The sequence below is a fragment of the Armigeres subalbatus genome, chromosome 2 (assembly GCF_024139115.2).
Source record: "Armigeres subalbatus isolate Guangzhou_Male chromosome 2, GZ_Asu_2, whole genome shotgun sequence".
In the NCBI taxonomy this organism is placed as follows: domain Eukaryota; kingdom Metazoa; phylum Arthropoda; class Insecta; order Diptera; family Culicidae; genus Armigeres; species Armigeres subalbatus.
Window position 1 is genome coordinate 197,541,295 of NC_085140.1, and position 5,973 is coordinate 197,547,267.

The window sequence follows — 5,973 nt, forward strand, 5'->3', positions numbered from 1 at the left end:
TCAGGTGCCTGGTTGCAGATTTCCGTTAACCCTTGCTAAAAAAAGGGGGGATGGCCATCAGTAGCACGAAAGAACATGCGAAATCACACCTGGAGACACCATAGTGGTAAAACTTGCAACCAAACAGACCATGTTCTGGTGGATGGGCGCCATTTCTCGGATGTTATCGATGTGCGGTCATTCAGAGGTCCGAACATTGACTCTGATCACTACCTCGTTGTCAGTACAATTCGATCACGGTTGTCAACTGTATCGAACGAAAGATCACAGCGAACGATGCGTTACAATATCCAGCGATTGTCGGCGGAAGGAGTATCGGCTGAGTACCGCTAGAAGCTCAACGAACGGATAAGTGCAATCAACGTTAGCGACAACATCAACGATATTTGGTAGTCGATCCATGGAGCGGTGAGCACAACAAAACGAGAAGTGGTAGGCGCTGCACAGAGGCGACCCAGGACGGGTTGGTTCGATGTGGAGTGTCAGAGAGTGACAGGCGAGAAGAACGTTGCCAGGAGCCGGATGTTGGTGTCGGGTACCCGATCGAAAAGAGATCGGTACACGGAAGCAAGAGCAGCCATAAAACGAACCCACCGCAGGAAGAAGAAAGAATATGAAGAAGAAGTGATTAGCGAGGCGCAGGAAAAAATGGAGCAGAACAATATGCGGAAGTTCTATGAGTCTGTCAATGGCGTGCGGAGAAAGACAGCGCCATCTCCCGTCATGTGCAACGACCAACAAGGGAACTTGCTGACAGATAAAACCGAAGTGGCTGCCAGGTGGAAGCAACACTTCGAGACTTTGTTGAATAGTGGAAGTGACGGTGCATCGGTGAGCAGAATGAATATTAGCGATGATGGACAAGCTGTGGAGTCACCTATACTGGGTGAGGTTAAAAAAGCTGTTAAAGAGCTGAAAAACAATAAGGCTGCGGGGAAGGACCAGCCCCCGGCTGAACTTCTCAAACATGGCAGTGAGCAGTTTTATGAAGTTCTGCACCATATTATGTCGAAAATATGGGAAGACGAGGAAATGCCTGCTAGCTGGTTGGACGGCCTCATTTGCCCTCTCTTTAAGAAAGGGCACAGACTGGAGTGCGCCAATTACCGAGGAATAACCCTCCTTAATTCGGCGTACAAAATTATGTCCCGTATTCTGTTCACCTGATTGAGACCGTCTGAAGAGTCCTTCGTCGGGGAATACCAAGCAGATTTTCGTGAGGGCTGATCAACGACGGACCAAATGTTTACCCTGAGACAAATCCTTGATAAATTCCGGGAGTACAATTTGCAGACACATCATCTGTTTATTAATTTCGGTGTACGATTCAGTGAAACGGAATGAATTATGGCAAATTAAGCTTGAACATGGTTTTCCGGCGAAACTGATACGGCTGATTCGTATAACGTTGGACGGATCGAAATCAAGTGTAAAGGTTGCAGATGAAATATCGACGTCATTTGTTACCTTAGATGGACTAAAGCAGGGTGATGCACTCTCGAATCTACTGTTCAATATAGCGCTCGAGGGAGTGATTAGGAGAGCTGGTGTGCTAAGAAGCGGTACCATTATCACAAGATAGCATATGCCCCCTGGATTTGTGGACGATATCGATATTATCGAGATTGATCGCTGTGCCGTGGAAGAGGTTTTTGTGCCTTTTAAGAGAGAGACAGCGAGGATTGGACTCACGATCAATACCAGCAACGAAGTATATGGTCGCTGGCAATCAACGTGGGTTCATTAGTGGTGATGGTAGCGAAATGGTGCTGGATGGTGAAAAATTTGAAGTGGTAAAAGAATTTGTGTATCTTGGAACATTAGTGACGTGCGATAATGATGTTACCCGCGAGGTGAAAATGCGTATCGAGCTGCAAATAGGGCTTATTACGGACTTCATAGCCAGCTTAAGTCCCGGAGTCTGCAAACGAACTCACGCTGTATACTACTCTGATTCTTCCGGTGGCTTTATACTGCCATGAGACATGGACGTTATAGGAGGCTGATCGGAGAGCTCTCGGAGTGTTTGAGCGTAAGGTGCTGCGGACAATACTCGGCGGTAAACAAGAGAACGGTATCTGGCGGCGCTGTATGCATCACGAATTGTACCAGATGTATAAAGTGCTGGCTACTATTAAGCTTATTCAACACGGCAGACTACGGTGGGCTGGTCACGTTGTTCGTATGCCGGAAGAACGTCAAGCGAAGATAATATTAGTAGAGAACCCGGAAGAGGCCGCAGGCTTCGTGGAAGGCCGCGTGCACGATTGCTTTTTGCAGTTGAAGAGGACCTGAGGGTGCTCAATGTTCAGGGCGACTGGAAGCGATTGGCCCAGGATCGAGTCCAGTGGAGAAGGATACTCCATTCGGCGTAGGTTCATCGAAGAGCTGTAGCCCATCAAGTATCAAGTAAGTATAAAAACCAAAAATGCAAGCATTTTTTTTTTTGTAAAAATAAACATAACACATTATGTTATAATCATGTTATAATGATCATGAAATTTTCTTTCCCCCATCTTTGACAGAGAATTTATAACAAAGTTATTGCAAGTTTTGTTATTTGTAACACATATTGATATAATTGTGATGAAATTTTGTTATGACTAACTGGTCGGGATACGTACTACAAAATAAACAAACATCATCGTCTTGAACAGAGTCGTTGTCTAAAGGACTGGGTCGAACGATTAAGGTGATTATACAATCAAGCCATGTGGTGAATTTCAAATTCACCACACTGTTTTCTACTCCTATTAACAAAAGATCAAATCTAGCGTAATAATGTTCGTACAATGCTGAAATTGAAGTCGATTGTTTAGCACAAGTAAGCAAACGATCTACGAATGTTTCATCCCCATGGGCATTGTGGTTCTCTCAATTCGTGCTCTTGAAAAATCACAAGAAAAAGCACGTGGTTTCCAAGATGGCCGATTTGTGGCTTTGTTGTATAATCACCTTAAAATCAAACAGGTAAAATACTACATTAATAGTATTGCACATATATTTAATAAGACCATGTTGTTCATATTCTACACTTCGTGCTCCAAGATAAAGGAAAGCCCGACGTCGTAGTGTCCTCACCGGAGCGTAGATGTTGATGTCGGAAATTACATAATGAAAATAATTTATGATTATATGATTTATTTTTGGGTAAAGCATCCAATGCGTTACGTTTTGGTTGTTGGGACTGAAAGATAAAAAAAAAGTTCAACACAGAGCTCGAACTCGAGTCTACTGGGTGAGAGTCCGGAATTGGTTATCCATTTTGTCGACTGATAGGGTTCCACAGTTTCATGAATAAATACACGGCTTTTTGGTTACTTGGACAAAATACAAAATAATAGCCACCAACAGCCCCTTAAATAAGTAGAACTAACTGATGAATGCAGCTTCAACGGAACATAACGTTTGTTCTGACGACTCAGGTAGAATGTCTGTCTCCAACTTTCAGGATCTGTCTAATTTGGAGAATATAACTGAAATTAAACTTAAAAGTGACACTTCTATAATTATCGAATAACCCTGCTGGCAGAGCAAGATTATTTTTGACAGATATAGAATCATTTTACATCGATGTCTTATTGGAATTGCTGGGTAGCACCTGGTAGCTCCCTTCTTCCTTCTTTATTTTTACTTCTTCCTTCTTTATTCTTACTTCTTCCTTCTTCCTTCTTCCTTCTTCCTTCTTCCGTTTTCCTTCTTCCTTCTTCCTTCTTATTTCTCACTACTCACTTCTCACTTCGTAAGGAATCGTTTTTCAACTATTCGGCCAAATGGCATTCGGCCAAATGGCGTTCGGCCAAATAGCATTCGGCCAAACGACATTCGGCCAAATGACCCTAAACCGTTCAGGCAGGATGGTATCAAATATACTCAAAAAATTGAGATTGGGCTTCGTTTTAATGGATCCAAAAAATTCTTGTAAAATTTTAAATTGGAATTCCCGCTCTTTAAAGGGTGAGGAACTTCCTATCAGTTCATAATGTGCACATTGCCATTATTACTGAAACATATTTAAAACCTGGACTGTTCATCAAAAGGGATCCAAATTATTTTATTTATATTCTTCATTTGAGTTTTCGAAACATTGGGAGTTTCTGTTGAAACAAATTTTGGACAATTTTCTTTGATTGCTGCCTACTTGCCTTTCTAGTGCAATGGGCAGCAAAGGAATTTGTTGAGAACTGACCTTCAATTTCTAACTCGCAACAAATTCAAATTCTTCATAATTGGTGACTTCAATGCCAAACACCGTTCATGGAGTAATGCTCAAAGCAATTCCAATGGAAAAAAAACCCTGATTAATCCACCTAGCGGTGTTGATGCCTTTCTCGCTCGTTCAGAACAATTGATAATGAAAAGTCTAAAATAACAATTGGTGAATAAGACTTATTTTTCACATTTGTTTATACCAGATGAACCGATTGAATTGAAAATTCACATTTGTTTATACACATTGTAATAATTGCTGCGGATGCAATTTGTTGCAAGCAAATCGGATGAGGCTAAGTGCCCGGAAAATGTGATGAGGTTGTGCAATTGCACAAATTGAGTTTCAGGCATAGTATAAAAATTTGTATTTTGGCCATAACTTTTGAGCCCATAGTGTAACAATGGGACAGGATTCCCCGTTTAAATAATCGGTTCAGGATAAGATTTCGAAATATGGGTAAGATTTTTTTTGCACACATACGCACAAACATGCACATACACACACTTCTTCTGAAAGTTCGTATCGTTTACTTTGAATACGAGAAAACAAAAAAAAAGGTGGTGAAAAAAAAACAAATGTTTCCAGTTATCTAACTTTCGAGTGCTTTCCGTTTTGAAGCCAGAATCCAGCTGAAATTGTTGTTTTGAATAATATGATTCTTCATATAGACAAAAATTCAGTTGACCTTTCCCGTCAAAAATTGTATTTCGTTTCATAGCTTCAGTCGATTCTTTGGCTTATTTAAGGTCAACTTTCCCAAAGAAAATATGGATTTTTTGAAGCTTCTAACTATTAAATCGAAAACAAAAACCGAAAACGTGTGCACGTGTGAACCGGCCTGAATAAAATCACTCGATGTTCGTACAAAATCGGGCCAATCTTAAAAAAAAACAGCACTTTTTCGATTTTTGTTTTAAATTTAGAAAATACTTAGAGGCGTAAAAAATATAGGTTAATTGAGAATGTTGACCTTAAATAAGCCAAAGAATATATTAAGCGAATACAAATTTTTGACGGGAATGGTCAATTTTGGCTGATGAGCAGTTCCGTTTCTGTCTTTATCATTCAAACACTTTTCAACAAGATTTATGAATTTGATCCGATTTAAAAAAAATCTGATCAGAATTCTACTGGGGTTGCTTTTCTTTATATGGAAAGCATTTCGTAGTAATTACTATGAATGTATATTTAAATTGATTATTTTAATTTCTAAACTGATCCAAAAATATTTATCAGATCACTCTACAGGTAAACTATCCAAGTACAAAATCTGATAGATTACGCGTGACAGAGCTAGTGTTACCAAAATCAGCATTCTTGAGCTCATATTGTGCAATAATTTATATAGTTATGATAACATACCTGATATACTATCAGAAAATCGAAAATCGTTGCTTGCCTTCGTGTAATTTGTTATGAATTGTGGCAAGGATGTTTTCGATCATTTAGTATTATGCCTTGCAACAAAATGACAACTTTCGTGATCATTTTCCAAGGCTCTCAATGATGTGAAAAATTTCTCCGCAGTACAAATAGCACGTGCTATCCAAGCATTCACCACCGGAATGTACCACGTGGCGGCCAAATTAAAAAATATCGAGTTGGCTTTTTTTCTGGAGGTATGTTTTTCTTACGCGACTATCTGGCGCATATTTTTCGTTGCGACCAAAAATTAGCGGAGGAGTAGATTTTTTTATGAGCTGTACAGTAATATAGGTTCGATAATTTAGTAGTTCCGGATAAAAAAAATCATTAAAATA